The following is an 18377-nucleotide window of genomic DNA, read 5'->3' as shown; positions in this document are numbered from 1 at the left end:
AGATCCATTGGGTCTTCTTCTACAGATTCTGGAATAAACATCTTTTGGGCTATTTTCTAAACCTGGAACTATGAACAATTGACAAGGGAACTGCAAATTTTAGAACAAAATTACTGAACTGCTCAGCTATTTTGATCTAATGTGCAGCTTGGTCAACAATAACAACTAAATTCCTCACCTCTCTCAATGGTACCTCTTAGCTGGGGATAAGAACGTCTTTCTAGCTCAGACCTAGGCAACTCTAGAAGACCCTTAGAATAACACAAAGTGAGGTTGCATCACCTTCTGACTTGGTATCATATAGATACACTGACATAGGAACCAGACACCATCATATACAGGGAGTGCAGAATTATTAGGCAAGTTGTATTTTTGAGGATTAATTTTATTATTGAACAACAACCATGTTCTCAATGAACCCAAAAAACTCATTAATATCAAAGCTGAATATTTTTGGAAGTAGTTTTTAGTTTGTTTTTAGTTATAGCTATTTTAGGGGGATATCTGTGTGTGCAGGTGACTATTACTGTGCATAATTATTAGGCAACTTAACAAAAAACAAATATATACCCATTTCAATTATTTATTTTTACCAGTGAAACCAATATAACATCTCAACATTCACAAATATACATTTCTGACATTCAAAAGCATAACAAAAACAAATCAGTGACCAATATAGCCACCTTTCTTTGCAAGGACACTCAAAAGCCTGCCATCCATGGATTCTGTCAGTGTTTTGATCTGTTCACCATCAACATTGCGTGCGGCAGCAACCACAGCCTCCCAGACACTGTTCAGAGAGGTGTACTGTTTTCCCTCCTTGTAAATCTCACATTTGATGATGGACCACAGGTTCTCAATGGGGTTCAGATCAGGTGAACAAGGAGGCCATGTCATTAGATTTTCTTCTTTTATACCCTTTCTTGCCAGCCACGCTGTGGAGTACTTGGACGCGTGTGATGGAGCATTGTCCTGCATGAAAATCATGTTTTTCTTGAAGGATGCAGACTTCTTCCTGTACCACTACTTGAAGAAGGTGTCTTCCAGAAACTGGCAGTAGGACTGGGAGTTGAGCTTTACTCCATCCTCAACCCGAAAAGGCCCCACAAGCTCATCTTTGATGATACCAGCCCAAACCAGTACTCCACCTCCACCTTGCTGGCGTCTGAGTCGGACTGGAGCTCTCTGCCCTTTACCAATCCATCCATCTGGCCCATCAAGACTCACTCTAATTTCATCAGTCCATAAAACCTTAGAAAAATCAGTCTTGAGATATTTCTTGGCCCAGTCTTGACGTTTCAGCTTGTGTGTCTTGTTCAGTGGTGGTCGTCTTTCAGCCTTTCTTACCTTGGCCATGTCTCTGAGTATTGCACACCTTGTGCTTTTGGGCACTCCAGTGATGTTGCAGCTCTGAAATATGGCCAAACTGGTGGCAAGTGGCATCTTGGCAGCTGCACGCTTGACTTTTCTCAGTTCATGGGCAGTTATTTTGCGCCTTGGTTTCTCCACACGCTTCTTGCGACCCTGTTGACTATTTTGAATGAAACGCTTGATTGTTCGATGATCACGCTTCAGAAGCTTTGCAATTTTAAGAGTGCTGCATCCCTCTGCAAGATATCTCACTATTTTTGACTTTTCTGAGCCTGTCAAGTCCTTCTTTTGACCCATTTTGCCAAAGGAAATGAAGTTGCCTAATAATTATGCACACCTGATATAGGGTGTTGATGTCATTAGACCACACCCCTTCTCATTACAGAGATGCACATCACCTAATATGCTTAATTGGTAGTAGGCTTTCGAGCCTATACAGCTTGGAGTAAGACAACATGCATAAAGAGGATGATGTGGTCAAAATACTCATTTGCCTAATAATTCTGCACTCCCTGTATATTCAGCAAATGTATAATATGGCAGCACAGATAATTGTTGACTTGAAAAAGATTGTTATTATTGTTTTATATAAAAAGTTGAGTCAACTCATAGTTTGTTTCATTTTCCATTATTTTTAAGTTCTGTTTATCACAGTTAATTTATATTTTAGTAGTATCCTTTTCAAATGTCAAATTTGAAGAGCACATCATAACAATGGTGCTAAGAACGTTTCTTTAATTATGTATGCATTAGTATTAGACTACGAACTATGAGATATAGTGCCAGGCTATTGTGGATGTTATAAATTAAGATTAGGCTAGAGTTTATGGGGGTTAAGGTTTGAGATTTTGGTTAAGCTAACACAAAATGCTATTTTGTTAGATATTCCTTCACTGGTGTTTTAATTAGTGACCCTTCTGCATGGCACTTTATTTCCATACATTGAATTCTTAAACATATGCATTGGTAAATGTTTATGAGGAGATGGTAGAAGTATTTGTTTATTTATGTTCTGTATATATTGAAGAAGAACCAATGGCTGCAGGTAATCATATCAAATTACAAAGACATGGCAGCAAGCATGTGATAAGTTGACAAAGGACAAAGAGCAAATACAATTAAACCTAATTAAAACAGATAAGGCCCAATGCCAGATGGTATACACCCACAGGTAGGGAACTTAGTATAATAATAACAACCAGGTCCCTTAGTTTTAATATTCAGGGTTTTCTCTTCCAGGGTAATGGTGGTAATGGTATCAAAAGATTGTTGCTGTAAAAGATATGGTGCACATATGTAGAAAAGGAACCTGGAAATTAGAGTCTTGTGAGTTTGATCTTTGTGGAATATAAATGACATGAAAGCTTATTAAGCAAAAGATAACAATGCATTTTGAACAATGAAAACACTGGTGGTAAAAACCATGGTCAAAATGGTCAAAGAGGTTAGTGCACATGTTTATCAAAATGTCTCTGTAGATGCATTCTCTGTAGACTTTGCTAAAGTATTTTAAACACTTTTACTCCAAAACATGTGGTACAAACAGGATTTAAAAAGGATTAGAGGTAAAGATGATATGTAGTCTCTGGACCTCTTTTATAAATACATATATATATATATATATATATTATATATATTATGGAATTGGTGTAACTAACAGTAATGGAAAGTTACTAGAAAACGTTGACTCTTTGATGGGAGATGGTAACATTATCTAAATATAACTAGATGCAATAGCAAAAACTGTTCATTAGGAAAACTGTAAAAAAGAAGGCAATCTTTTGAGACTTGAAGTAATGAAATTTCACTCACTACAATGGAAAGCTCTTACAGTATGAACATTTAGGATAAGTAATGGGGAAACTGACACATTCTATAGATGCCTTTGGAAATGGGCTAAATTAGCCAAACACAATCTAAAATTAGAATAATCAATCTAACTATTAAAAAAAAAAAGTTTAATATCAGCTCTTTTATCTAATGTGATAACACAATACAAAAAAAGTAGTTTTTATTGTCTTCTTTAGGATCAAAATTAGTAAGATTGAGGACAAGGATAGTGACATATCATGACAGTCTTGGCATGCCATCGGTTGTGGGTAGGAGCTTGTATGCAGTGTGTGCAGAGAACATGGCAGAACCCCTTTGGAGTAAGAGACATTCAACGGTGTCACAAGGCCAGCATCCAAGTTATGTAATCAAAGAGGGAAAACCATTGGCAAATTCTAAGGTAAAGGGTCACTCTATATGGCAAATAATTTTGAATCCAAGAAAAAGACCAAGCCAGAGTACACAAAAATACACCAAAAGAGGATTGGGTGGTATAAGAAACCCACACACTGAAGTGAAGGTCACAAAATATCTGAGCAATAAAAGAGTTAGACAGTTTATGAAAGTGAACCGCCGAAAGTGCAGGACTGATACCTCTATCTGAATCTGAGAATATCTAGCCGTGGCAAGTACAACCTCCTTGCTATTGTGTCATTACTGCACCCTCTCCATAACACCATGATTCTGCAATATCTGGACAAAGCCATGCAGATGCAGCAGATAGACGGTCATGGAGTTGAGGACCCCTGCCTAGGTAATTGGCGAACATCCTACCCACATCTAACTATGACATATAGTCACAAAAGATTTAAAGAAACATTAAAGAATTAGGAATATAAACCTGTATTCCTAATGCTATAGTGCCCCTGTCCCTAGTTTTAGAGGTTGACCAATTAAATGGCTAAAATATTTCATTAACTTACCTCTTTTCAGCTACAAGGGAGCCTAATGGTGGTTGTGGAAGCGAATTAATTAAATCAATGTCCTCCTATGGTGAATTTAAAGATGATAGATGTCCTCATGTAAAAAGTGAGATAATGTATAACAGAGTAATACTCCATTAGGGACCCGGTAGCACCTCTAGTGGCTGTCTGGAAGAAATCCACTAGAAGTGGGGTTAACCCTGCAAGGCAATCATTACAGTTTCTAAGAAACTGCTAAGCTTTACATTGCAGGGTTACACAAACAGGGGCACTGCACCCAGACCACTTTATTGAGGTGACATGGTATGGCTCTCTATATTATGCCTTTAAACTGAGTCTATACTTGTTTGAGTAATAGACATACTAAGAGTTTAAATATGTCACTAAAAAGTCACCTTCAAGTAGAAATTTTGTGGAGTTCCAAACATTCCAATTAACCCACCCTTGACCTTAGTAGCCTCAAAACGTCTTTCAATTGCTTCCTCCCTTGGGCTATCCCAATTGACTAATTCTCCCCTGCATGTAGCTGGCAATAACCTTGATCTTATTTTTTTCAGGTGCATGCATCGTCTCTAATCTCTGTAACACTCAATTTCCTTTCTCAAATCACCAAATCTTACCATTTGTTTATGAGAGCCCCCTCAACCAACATTCTCAGCTTAACTCTCCTCATCTCAGGAAGAACCTGAATTCTCTTGACCTCCAGCAACTGTCAGCTAATGTCTGTTCTCAGCTCTCATCCATCTCTACTTTCTCCTGCCCCTCTCTGGATATCTCTTCATATGACTACCTTCACCTCTGCACTAGATGCTGAATCCGCACTCCAAACAAACATTTCAAGGAAGACACGCCTCCAAATATTCTACACTAATTCTTCTTGACCTCTCTATTGACCTTGCCCTCCTTCCTATAAAAACAAATTACCCCTCTCTGTCTCATTAGAGATATCTATGCCAGAAGCTCAAGGAAGCAAGGTGAATGGTTAGTGTAGGACCCACCTGAGAGGTTTGCCTTGACGTGACAGGCGGGCATTCCCTCCAATGGCCATTGTAGTAAATAAATAACCTCCATTTTTTTAAATATACATAGGGATTTGGGAGAGAGCACAGGTAACTTTTTTCCTTTACTGTATGTATTGAGGCTGATGTGTACTATGGTCGCTGCTGCTGCCCAACAGTAGTGGGAGTTTGAGCGCAGGACTTTGTTTTTTTTGTATTTGTATTCACTTTTGTATCACACAGCTATGCTGCAATGCTGCTGCCCATCCCATGTGTTCCCTATTAAGGGTTAATAAGTATGTAGGGGTGTATATAAAAAATGACCCCTATCTCATTAGAGATAACTTTGCCAGAAACTCAAGGAAGCAAGGTGAATAATTAGTTTGCCTTGACATGGCAGGTGGGCATTCCCTCCAGCCGTTGGAGTAACTACAAAATGGAGCAATAAAGTAAACAGAGTGCAGGTCAGGAGTCTGGATACAAGTCAAGGGCTCATGAGCTGCACCACTGCAACCACCTAATAGGGAGCTCCAATGAGGTGGTAACCCTCCAAAATATGTAGGTAATAGGAGTAGGTGATGTGTAGAGTCCCACAAGGGGAAACCAACATCAGGAAAGTTCCACTGTATCAGAAATGAGGAAGGGAGATAAAAAGGGATATGCAAACAAAAAGTATAACTTGGTCTAAACGCAGATGAGAAGCCTCACACAAAAAATAAATAAATAAATACATCTCTCAATTCACCCTAAAAGTTACCTCGACACATTGGTCTGACCACTAGTGTCTACCTGAACCAACTCTCCCTACTAAAGTTATAATTAAATAAACACCTAAAAATCAATACAATAACCATAGCGGTAACAAAAATAAAAAAAGTGCTACCAAGTGCAGAGATTAAAGAAAAATCTCTGCACTTTAATCTCTGCACTTGGTAGCACTTTTTTATTTTTGTTACCGCTATGGTTATTGTATTGATTTTTAGGTGTTTATTTATTTATTTATAACTTTAGTAGGGAGAGTTGGTTCAGGTAGACACTAGTGTTTAGACCGCAGTGTCGAGCTAACTTTTAGGGTGAATTGAGAGAATTTTTTTTTGTGTGAGGCTTCTCATCTGCGTTTAGACCTGATTACCTGGTCCCTTGTTCTCTGGGGACCCTGTGCCCTTTCTCTCTCCCTAACCTCGTTTACACTACCTTCCTGTCAGTCGGACACTAGGGGAACTGGAACTTGGATGCTAGCTAGTACTCCAGACAATTGATCCCCTGGGCACCGTTTAGTAGATCTCCCTTTTTTTCAAGTTATTCTTTTTGTTTGCATATCCCTTTTTATCCTTAGATTGATTAAAGGTAGGGCCTCCCTCTCCTAATTTCTTATACAGTGGAGCTCTCCTGATGGGTGGGAGAGGGGGAGTTCTTGTGTTTATTAAAATGAAGGAACTAAAACAAATGGCAGGTTTTGCCTACAATTACATTATTTAGCAGATATGGGCACTGGACTCACATGAGTAATATATTCTGTCCTACATAAGCTGAATCTAGGTTATCTGCCCCTGTCGTCCTGTGATTTATGTATGTTTGCAAGTAGGTTTACTCAGGCATATATGTGCAAAGGAATGTTCTTGGTAGTGTTGCTGTGTGTCGCTGATTTTTGTTTCCATGGAAACCTTGCAGCAAGAGGCAGTTCTTCTGTCCCATATGAAAAGGGATTTTTGCACAGAGCTGTAGAGAGACAGATTGAGCCTGACGGGCTGTTCAGAAATCATATGAAACATTAATAAATACATTGCACTGCAGTGTTTGCATGGATAAGTGTTTATGCATTGAAAGACTATTAGTGTAAGATACGTATAATTATATATGTACACCATTGCGGAATCTGTTGGCACTTTTAAATAATAATACATTTCTTTTTTTCTTTTTTTTCCCTTATGAACCTTTATTCCTACTTTTTTACTGTGACATATGGAGATTTGTTAACATATATAGGTGACAAAAGGGAGAACAATGTTTCAGTAGAATTATGGAACTCTAAATGTTAATGCTGGTTCCCAGAGCTGCATGAAAATGATGTAACACTGCAGAAAACATTCTTTAGATGAGTGCTGTAGTAGCCCTTAGATTGACAGCATAGTGGGAGTCAAGGGATCAATTTGATAATGCAACATTCCCCATCTAAAATAGGAACTAAGTTTCATATCTACCTTCATACAGGTGTTAATCTTTAAAGAAAGATTGCACCTACATAGTCAGGGCTCTGTTCTTTCAATCTAGTGTGAAAACACAACCCTTTGATTATTCTCACATATATTTCAAGGAATTGACCTTGCTTACTCCCACATGATCCTTTATTATTGTCCCACAAAAACTCCTACTTATTTCCCCCTATTCTTATGTTAGATCACTGTTCTCAAGCTCCGTAAAGCAGTGGGCCTCCATTTGTACATGTGTGGGTGTAAACACTCAGTAATGTAAAACAGAAGAACCTTTACAATTCTAAAGGGACATTCTTTCTGCACTAAAACCATTTTTTCTGTACTCAAACTTCTGGAAAATTCCTATAAGCTCATTGGCAATTGTGATAAACTCCCCTGTCTTTATGAGTTTGACACAAGCTCCTGGAGGCGCCTGCTTGCCAGCCTCCTGCCCACCGACTATGGGCCAGGTGAGCGACTGTAAAGACCCATATTTTATTCCCCCTGGTTCCCCTGCTTCGGCACTTTCCATTCGTGCGCATAGAACAAAACGCTAGCTCCCTGGTGGCTATTCGCCATTAACCAAAACCGCAAATAGACTTCAGGGGGACTTAGCCGCGAAAGCCCTGGAACTATTTTCGGCATGAAGACTCTGCGGTTCCCGGTTGGTCCCCAGCGGCACTTAGCCGCGATTCCATGGAACTATTTTCGGCATAAGGACATTGTGGTTCCCAGTCGGTCCCCAGCGGCACTTAGCCGCGATTCTATGAAACTATTTTTGGCTAGGGGACCATGCGTGCGGTCGGACAAATTATGACTTCCAGGAAATTCCTGAAACCCTGAACCGATCTGGGTGATTTTTAGATATGTTGGTCACCCAGATCGGGGCTATCAGGGGATGTAACTTGTGAGGAGTTTTATGTATTTTTAAGGTACTTTAATACAGTGCTTGACTCAATTATCTCCCAGGCACAGGGGAGGGATTATCTTGTTTTGAATTGGAGTGTCCTGGACCTGAGAGCCAATGTAATTGTGTGTATATTTTTACTGTAGTCTACTCTCAGGTCCAGGAGGGAGTGCCCTTTGCATGGGGACCTGCTTATAAGGCCAGTTGTGGCTGCCATTAAACATATTCCAGTTTGTACTCCAGGAACTATGTGTCGTCTGGTTACTGGGAGGGGAAAGGGCTATTCTTTAATCACTGTTCCAGTGTGGAGGATTAAATGGGGAAAGTCCTTGTAAGGACTAGAGTTCCCAGGACTGAGTGTTGTCCAGTTCCTGGGGGTGTCTAAACCCAATTCCTGCTTCGGCTCCAGGAGGGAGCGGTTCCAGGACTAGAGCTCCCAGGACTGAGTATCGTCCAGTGCCTGGGGGTTGCTAGAGCGGGTTCCCCATTCGGCTCTAGGAGGGAGCAGTTCCATGGCCCCAGTAAAGCCACGGCGACTGAGGGCAAGAGTGCTGAGGTTTGTCCTCTGTTCCAGCTAGGGAGCGGTCCTTGGCAGAGGTACCCAGTCAGGGGTACAGGGAGCTCCGCTACAGCGATAATTCTCAGTTATTTGTACATTGTTATGTATATTTGCACAGGTCAGTATGTGTATGTATTGGTGACAGTACGATAAGCCAAGATTATTAAATCCAGGATCAAGTTCTGAAAAATCAGTATAGGAACCAATCAAAATCAAGTTTCACCTTACTCAGCCCATTTTTGTGATAATCTTAGCAGCTCCTAACTGAATGACTATGTCAATATTTGGGAGATGTTCTGTTCATCATAAATCACAAAAAACTGCTGCCAAAGCTTGTAGCAGCCATAGAGCTACAGAAATCTCCCAGTGAGATAGCTCAGTGGGCTATTGCATCACGAGTAGAATCTGTTAGACCCTTGGGTCGCAGCAGGGTTCACACAGCCCTTCATCCTTTTGAGGTAGATAAAATGAGTACCATTAAATCCCCAGGACGTACTTGAAAACCAGAGTAATCTGAATGTACCTTTCCTGGTTAAATACTTTGTTATTATTATTTACCACCACTGGTCTCCTATTCATATTACAGTCCCCTATGCCCTCTCAGAGTCCCTTATGCCCCTCCCATCACACACAGATAGCTAATTTACATAATTTGTACCCTAATACCCTAGACAGGTCCCCAATTTCAGTCTACAAGTCACCCAATTGCTTATTCCCATTTCCCTTGTTATTTTTTTCTTATAACATGACCCACTTTCAGGCACACTTGAGTTAAGTACAGTTAATTGCTTTCTATACCCCAATTTCACGGATTAGGAGTACTCACAGCTTTCCCTCCAAAACATTGCAATTTTTAGGAAGGGGGTACAGGCTACCATTCAACTAGTGTTCTTATTGCAACATCTGAATCCTAAACTGATCAACAAAGCATGTCCAAAGCTATAAAAATGAAAATATTAGTAAACTGGTTAAGGTGCCCTCCTTGCCAGGTGCCTCAGATGCTTGCCTGGTTTGCCTGACGCAATAACCACCTCTAATGTGCCCTTCACAAATACGCATTAAAACTTATAAACATTCCTATAGCGCTCAAGCCCTGGTAAACTTTTAATGCAAAATGAATTCTAAAGCTTATCTACTTTACAAACATCTACCTGTACCTCAGGGAGAAAATCTCTCTAATAATTCTGCCCAGGTTTCTTCAAAATGTGAATTATTATCTACCTCTCCTTGCCCATTTGCTTACACCTTTGCCTTAGATCTCATGTCCTTAAGATCCTTCTGCTTCCCTCACCTTCCAAAAAAAAGTCAAAGTGTACAGTGAAAATATAACCAACTACAGGTGATACTCAAAAAAATTGAATATCGTGCAAAAGTTCATTTATTTCAGTAATGCAATGTAAAAGGGGAAACTAATATATGAGATAGACGCATTACATGCAAAGCAAGATAGTTCAAGCCGTGATTTGTCATACGTACGATGATGGCTTACAGCTCATGAAAACCCCAAATCCACAAGAGGACTTTGGACCACTGAGCAACAGACCAGGTCTGTTTTTCTTTAGCCCAGGTAAGTCGCTTCTGTCATTGTTTGTTGTTCAGGAGCAGCTTGACAAGAGGAATACGACATCTGAAGGTCACGTCCAGGATCCGTCTGAGTATGGTGGCTCTTGATGCACTGACTCCAGCCTCAGTCCACTCCTTGTGAAAGTCCCCAACACATTTGAATGGCCTTTTCCTGACAATCCTCTCCAGGCTGCGGTCACCCCTGCTGATTGTGCACCTTTTTCTTCCACACTTTTCCCTTCCACATAACTTTCTAATAATGTGCTTTGATACAGCACTTTGGAAACATCCAACTACCTTCGCAATTACCTTTTGAGGCTTTCCCTCCTTATGGAGGGTGTCAATGATGGTTTTTGCACAACTATCAGGTCCGCAGTCTTCCCCATGATTGTGATTCATACTGAACCAGACTGAGAGACCATTTAAAGGCTCAGAAACCCTTTGCAGGTGTTATGGCGTACTTAGCTGATTAGAGTGGGACACTGTAAGCCTAGAATATTGCACCTTTTCACAATATTCTAATTTACCGAGATTGTGGATTTGGAGTTTTCATGAGCTGTAAACCATAATCATCACACATATGACAAATCACGGCTTGAACTATCTTGCTTTGCATGTAATGCGTCTATCTCATATTAGTTTCCCCTTTTACGTTGCATTACTGAAATAAATTAACTTTTGCACGATATCTAAGTTTTTGAGTATCACCTGTATGCTCTGTTCATTAAAATTGCTGGAAGAGCTCATGCCTGCTCACCCTTACTTCTGTTGCTAAGTATAAACTAATTATCTCTACTTGCTTTTACTCCGTTTTTACTGCTCCCTTTAAATTACACATGCCTCAAGCACCAACATGGAAAACCCTCTGGAGAGAGACTTTTGCAAATAGGGATTATGCCATCAGTAAATAGTGTGGGTGTTAATTACTTGAGCTTTCCTGTGCAAAAACTAAACACACAAATCAATACAATATTGATTATAAAAACATAGATTTTACATTAAAAGAAAATGGCTTATTTGGGAAAACATAAAAGCCACTTAGTTTTAGCAAAACACAACAGCATTTGAAAAATTTGGCAACCATTATTAAATTATACTCATACAATAACCCATAATAAGGCAACCATTATTTTGTTTTATTGGTATTATTTTTGTTACGTGTTATATTTTGTGTCTAACCATATTTACCTTTGCAAGCATTCCCTAGTAAAAAAAAAAATGTATTTATGTACACGCACACATTTACAAATATATACCATTAGGTCAGAAAATATTTGGACACTGACACTGAATTTTTTTTTATTTCGTCTTTTTAAATGTAAAATATTGCAAAAAGCGCTAAAAAGGCATTCAAAGAAGCAAAGAAAAATGGTTAAAAAAACAAAATATAATATATTTTCGTTCAACCACTGGAATTAAAGCTGAAAGTCTGCACTTCAATTGCATTTCAGTTGTTTCATTTCAAATCCATTATGGTGGCGTACAGAGCCAAAATATTTCCAGACCTAAATGTATTTGTATGTATATATGTATGTATCTATGTATATGCACCTCCTCAACCAATGACAGACACATACACACACACACGCTACATATATATGTGTGTTGGATGGTTCTACCAAAACAAAAACAAAAAACAGTCCAAAATTGTGCTACAGAGATATACATACATAATGAATAAATATCACAATATAACTAGAAAAGCTACAATTTCTGGGGAAATTGTGTGAAGTGTTCTTGCCTCCACCAGTTGTCTACAACTGGAGTGGGCGGAATAACTGTTATTATTTATTTATATAGCACATTTAATTGCAACGTTGTTGCCCAAAGTGCTTCACAGTTACATTAAAATATACATTTATAAAAACATTAGCAGGTGTGCAAAAGGCCCTGTCTATGACATCACTTGCTGTTGCAGCCTGGCACAGGTCAGAGTATTTTGGCGATTGCCATCTTCAAACGGTCGTATTTTAAAAACTATACATCCTACAGCGAAGAGCTTTCTATTGTGAGAATCACAAGACCCAGACCTACATTTTGATGCATAGTATGTCTCTGCAATATTAAAAATGAAGGCACAGTCGCAGTTTAGAAATTGCCCTTCAAATGTGAGCTTTGCAGAGTGGAGTTTCAATGAATGTCAATGGGTGGCGCGAGTTGCAAACAAATGGTCATATTGTAAAAACTATCAGGACTATGGCTTAGCCGTGGACAGTGCCGTTTTAGTGGCAGCAGGGATAGCTGAACGTTTTGATATAAGATTTGTGTAGGTGGGCTTGAAAATGAGGGAGTGGTGGCAGTTTAGAAATCATGTCCTGATTTTTTAGCTTTTGCCAGCTCCCACTCTAGCTTTGCCATGCATTCCTATGGGACAAATTTCGCCACAAGAACGACGATATTCCATGAACCATTTGGCGAAACGTTCCACAAAGTAATAGCAATCCGATCGGGAACAATCTGCACGTTTTGCTATATTTTTGTCTATGTAGTGTAAAAACTGTGGGAGGAGTTAGGGTAGCAAATTTGACTATAATAATAATAATAACTAGAGAAGCTACAATTTCTGGGGAAATTGTGTAAAGTGTTCTTGCCTCCCTGTCTACAACTGGAGTGGGCGGAGTAACTGTTATTATTTATTTATATAGCACATTTAATTGCAATGTTGTTGCCCAAAGTGCTTCACAGTTACTTTAAAACATACAGTTATAAAAACATTAGCAGGTGCAAAAGGCCCTGTCTATGACATCACTTGCTGCTGCAGCCTGGCACAGGTCAGAGTATTTTTGCGGTTGCCATCTTCAAACGGTCTTATTTTAAAAACTATGAATCCTACAGTGAAGAGCTTTATATTGTGAGAATCACAAGACCCAGACCTACATTTTGATGTATAGCATGTATGTGAGATATTAACAATGAAGGCACAGTTGCAGTTTAGAAATTGCCCTTCAAATGTGAGCTTTGCAGAGTGGAGTTTCAATGAATGTCAATGGACTGCGTGAGTTGCAAACAAATGGTCATATTGTGAAAACTATAAGGACTATGGCTTAGCTGTCGGCATTTTTAGTGGCAGCAGGGATAGCTGAGCGTTTTGATATAAGATTTGTGTAGGTGGGCCTGAAAATGAGGGAGTGGTGGCAGTTTAGAAATCATGTCCTGATTTTTCAGCTTTTGCCAGCTCCCACTCTAGCTTTGCCATTCATTCCTATGGGACAAATTTTGCCACAAGAACGACGATATTCCGAGAACCATTCGGCGAAACGTTCCACAAAGTAATAGCAATCCGATCGGGAACAATCTGCACGTTTTGGTATATTTTTGTCTATGTAGTGTAAAAACTGTGGGAGGAGTTAGGGTGGCAAATTTGGCTATAATAATAATAATATATATGTGAGATAACAGTAAGTGGTCTTGCTATGCAAGAACACTTAATACTAGAAAAGCTACAATTTCTGGGGAAATTGTGTGAAGTGTTCTTGCCTCCACCAGTAGTATACAACTGGAGTGGGCGGAGTAACTGTTATTTATTTATATAGCACATTTAATTGCAACGTTGTTGCACAGTTACATTAAAACATACAGTTATAAAAACATTAGCAGGTGCAAATGGCCCTGTCTATGACATCACTTGCTGCTGCAGCCTTGCACAGGTCAGAGTATTTTTGCGGTTGCCATGTTCAAACGGTCGTATTTTAAAAACTATAAATCCTACAGTGAAGAGCTTTATATTGTGAGAATCACAAGACCCAGACCTACATTTTGATGTATAGTATGTCTCTGAGATATTAACAAGGAAGGCACAGTCGCAGTTTAGAAATTGCCCTTCAAATGTGAGCTTTGCAGAGTGGCGTTTCAATGAATGTCAATGGAAGGCGTGAGTTGCAAACAAATGGTCATATTGTGAAAACTATCAGGACTATGGCTTAGCCGTGGACATTTCTAGTGGCAGCAGGGATAGCTGAACGTTTTGATATAAGATTTGTGTAGGTGGGCCTGAAAATGAGGGAGTGGTGGCAGTTTAGAAATCATGTCCTGATTTTTCAGCTTTTGACAGCTCCCACTCTAGCTTTGCCATTCATTCCTATGGGACAAATTTCGCCAGAAGAACGACGATATTCCGTGAACCATTCGGCGAAACGTTCCACAAAGTAATAGCAATCCGATCGGGAACAATCTGCACGTTTTGGTATATTTTTGTCTATGTAGTGTAAAAACTGTGGGAGGAGTTAGGGTGGCAAATTTGGCTATAATAAGAATAATAAGAATAATAATATATATGTGAGATAACATTAAGTGGTCTTGCTATGCAAGAACACTTAATAATAACTAGAAAAGCTACAATTTCTGGGGAAATTGTGTGAAGTGTTCTTGCCTCCACCAGTAGTCTACAACTGGAGTGGGCGCAGTAACTGTTATCATTTATATAGCACATTTAATTGCAACTTTGTTGCACAGTTACATTAAACCATACATTTATAAAAACTCTAGCAGGTGTACAAAAGGCTTTGTCTATGACATCACTTGCTGCTGCAGCCTTGCACAGGTCAGAGTTTTTTGGCGGTTGCCATCTTCAAACGGTTGTATTTTAAAAACTATAAACCCTACAGTGAAGAGCTTTATATTGTGAGAATCACAAGACCCAGACCTACATTTCGATGCATAGTATGTCTCTGAGATATTAACAAAGAAGGCATAGTCGCAGTTTAGAAATTGCCCTTTAAATGTGAGCTTTGCAGAGTGGAGTTTCAATGAATGTCAATGGACTGCGTGAGTTGCAAACAAATGGCCATATTGTGAAAACCATCAGGACTATGGCTTAGCCGTGGGCATTTCTAGTGATAGCAGGGATAGCTGAACGTTTTGATATAAGATTTGTGTAGGTGGGCCTGAAAATGAGGGAGTGGTGGCAGTTTAGAAATCATGTCCTGAGTTTTCAGCTTTTGCCAGCTCCCACTCTAGCTTTGCCATTCATTCCTATGGGACAAATTTCGCCACAAGAACGACGATATTCTGTGAACCATTCGGCGAAACGTTCCACAAAGTAATAGCAATCCGATCGGGAACAATCTGCACGTTTTGGTATATTTTTGTCTATGTAGTGTAAAAACTGTGGGAGGAGTTAGGGTGGCAAATTTGGCTATAATAAGAATAATAATAATAATATATATGTGAGATAACATTAAGTGGTCTTGCTATGCAAGAACACTTAATAATATATATGTGAGATAACATTAAGTGGTCTTGCTATGCAAGGACACTTAATAATAGAACTGCACTATTCTGGACAGTGATATCAGATGTCACACTTGGAAAAATAAATAATAACATAATAATAATCTGGTTACAGCCCTGAATGGTCCTATCACATTTAAGACTGCCTTCACTTTCCACATAATGTCTAGCTCCTCTTTCTGTCCTTGGCATTTGTCCACCTTCTAATGTTTCCTTCTTCTTGATGTTATGGTCACTGGGTATTACCACATCCACCACCGCTGCAGCCTTCCATTCTTTGTCTACCACCATGATATCCAGTTGGTTGGCAAGTACTTGCTTTTCTGTCGTAATCTGAACATCTCACAGGGGGTATCTTCATGATGTAATTGTGGATGCTTTGTATTTCATTGAGGACTGTGGCCTTGAAACTGATCACGTCCCAACCTCCTTACTTCCAGCTGGTGTGCAGTGTCTGGATGTTAGCTTATAGGTGGAAGCCTCCATTCATAGTGAGTAATTTCCTGGTCTTGATATCTATGGTGTCCACCTATTTTTATGGCCTGGTACCAGCTGTTTGGTAAGGTGTATGCATTGATTGTATGGAGCTTGTTCTTGTCATTGAGCTGGGGCTTCAGAGCTTGCATTACTCTATGGAAGCAACTGGGAGTTGCTATCCTCTCTGCCTCTTTCTAATGGTTGCCATATGTCTGTGTTATCCACAGGTACCTGTAGTTGTTATCTGCATCTCCTATTTAGCCTTCTGTCACATAAATCTCCTTCAGTTCTGATCAGCTCTCCTCTTTTTGCTATCATCTGCCCACACTTAACTAGTTCAAACAAAACATGACCTTACTCTATATTCTAGTTAGGTGGATAAGTATCAGGAACATTCGGGGATCCTACACGCAGATTGCAAATAGCAGTAATGTATACCGGACCTTAGGATGGCCAGACTAACACTACACACACAAAGTTTCTCTTTAAATACTGTGTTCAATTAGGTAGGTAATCACGCCCCAAAATGTTCTCGTTAGAACACCTTGGCGGGCCGTGGCGTTCTTAGCGTCATGCCGTTGGCGCTCATTAGGCACATCATAAAAGGAGGAAGGGTTATCGCGGCTAGCGTGAGAATCGCTGGGGACAAGCTGAGAGTTGGTAGGAGTGTCCCCAATACCCTGCAATGTGATGCCTGTGACATGCCCCTGACTGATACACAAGGTAACCTGGCAATAAGTCAGTCAATGTACCGCTCACTCTTGGCATACAGCTTGATGTAGTCCATGCAGAGGTGGCTGATCGTAGCTCCTCTCTTGAACCTGTATTCATATCCATTCTTCATGGTGACCTGGGGTATAAAGGGGTTGATGTACTGTATTTCACATTCATGTGTGTGGCATTGTTTCATAGGCTTTCTTTTAATCCATTAAGGCTACGCACAGATCGGTTTGTCTGGTCTTGGAATGCAGTGTGACTGCTTGGTCTACCAGCTACTGGTGGTTTGTGCCTTTTATGTTGTTTACATTTCCATACCGACAGAAGGGGAGCACTTACAAATCTTACAAAATGACTTCATTGTATTGAAAAAAATTGTAAAACGTTTCGGTTCAGACTGGGAGCAAAATGTCAAATGATTTTTATTCAATAAGATTAAGTAATTTTTTAAGACTTCTATCTGTGAAACCGGAGACTGCACCATGGTCCTCGAGCAAAGGTCCTTGGTTCTTAACCATGCTCATATAATAGTCCAATAAATGATAGCACTCACATGACTTCCAGAATGTGATTTAGTGTGACAAATTCTAAACATATAGCAAATGTTCAGTTCAACATTGTGACCTCTTGCAAACACTATTTGAAGTATGTCAATACTCATTTATCTCATTTATCTTTAGTAAAAATATACTGAAAACAAATATACTGAAAAAATATTTTTTTTTTAGACCTAGGTAGATCCTAAACTGTAATTTCCTAAGTTGTCAATCGTGACAGCTCATATGTATTCATCTTTGTGAATTAGACATTTAGATCAATTTAAACTGCATTGTTAATATTTATTGCTCAAATATTACTTCCAACATCAGATCCAGCTTATGTTTGATAAATAGGCTGGATATGTTGGACGTCTTAGTCAACAGTCATTGACGAGTGCACTATAGCGAGAATCCCATTAATATTTACCATAAAAATAAGGATGTTATAGATGACAACGTGGTATGAATATAAGGGCCCATAGGAGCAGAACAATGTAGAGGAACCTCACAATGCGTGTCCTATTTCTTCCATGTGTTCACCAGTTTTTGTTGGTTTAATCTTAGGTAAGGAAGAGACCTTTATCTCTGTTGGATCAAGAAGTTTCTTCCAAAATCGTGCTCATCCATGGCCCACCACCATCAGTCAGTAGTTTCTTCTTGCTAGACTACTCCAAAAGAAAGTATGTGGGACTGTAGGGTCTCCAGAGATTCAGAGCCTGGTTGAAGCTGTGCTTCTCACAATCTGTGTGGATAATTTGTCCTCAAGAAAAAAAATCAGTTGAGTTTGATTTTTGGAAAATAATGATTTGGAGAAACCGAATTTTGTCTGAATATTTTGTTATTTTTTTGTTAAATTTTGATACCTGTTATTCCCTATGGGGAATGAATAAAGGTGTCAGACACAAATTTATAAAGTAACAAGTGCCAATTTAGGAAGTTACCGCTAAACCGCTGAAAGATCTAACTTAAGAAATGCAATTTTCTTAACCCCTTCCCGACCGTGCACTTTTTGATTGAAAAAATATTAGCATAACATATATTTGAAGCAGGTGATGTATAACTAGCAAAT

At 39.4% G+C, this 18377-nt stretch overlaps 1 protein-coding gene across 4 annotated transcripts in view; it reads right to left on the bottom strand.

Moving 5' to 3' along the window:
* CAMK2A (calcium/calmodulin dependent protein kinase II alpha) overlaps positions 1-18377 on the bottom strand; it is a 176549-nt gene that overhangs the window by 83028 nt on the left and 75144 nt on the right. The gene's annotated exons all lie outside the window — the stretch shown is intronic.

The sequence above is a fragment of the Pelobates fuscus genome, chromosome 3 (genome assembly GCF_036172605.1).
Source record: "Pelobates fuscus isolate aPelFus1 chromosome 3, aPelFus1.pri, whole genome shotgun sequence".
Classification (NCBI taxonomy): domain Eukaryota; kingdom Metazoa; phylum Chordata; class Amphibia; order Anura; family Pelobatidae; genus Pelobates; species Pelobates fuscus.
This window is presented reverse-complemented; position numbering and strand designations above follow the sequence as displayed.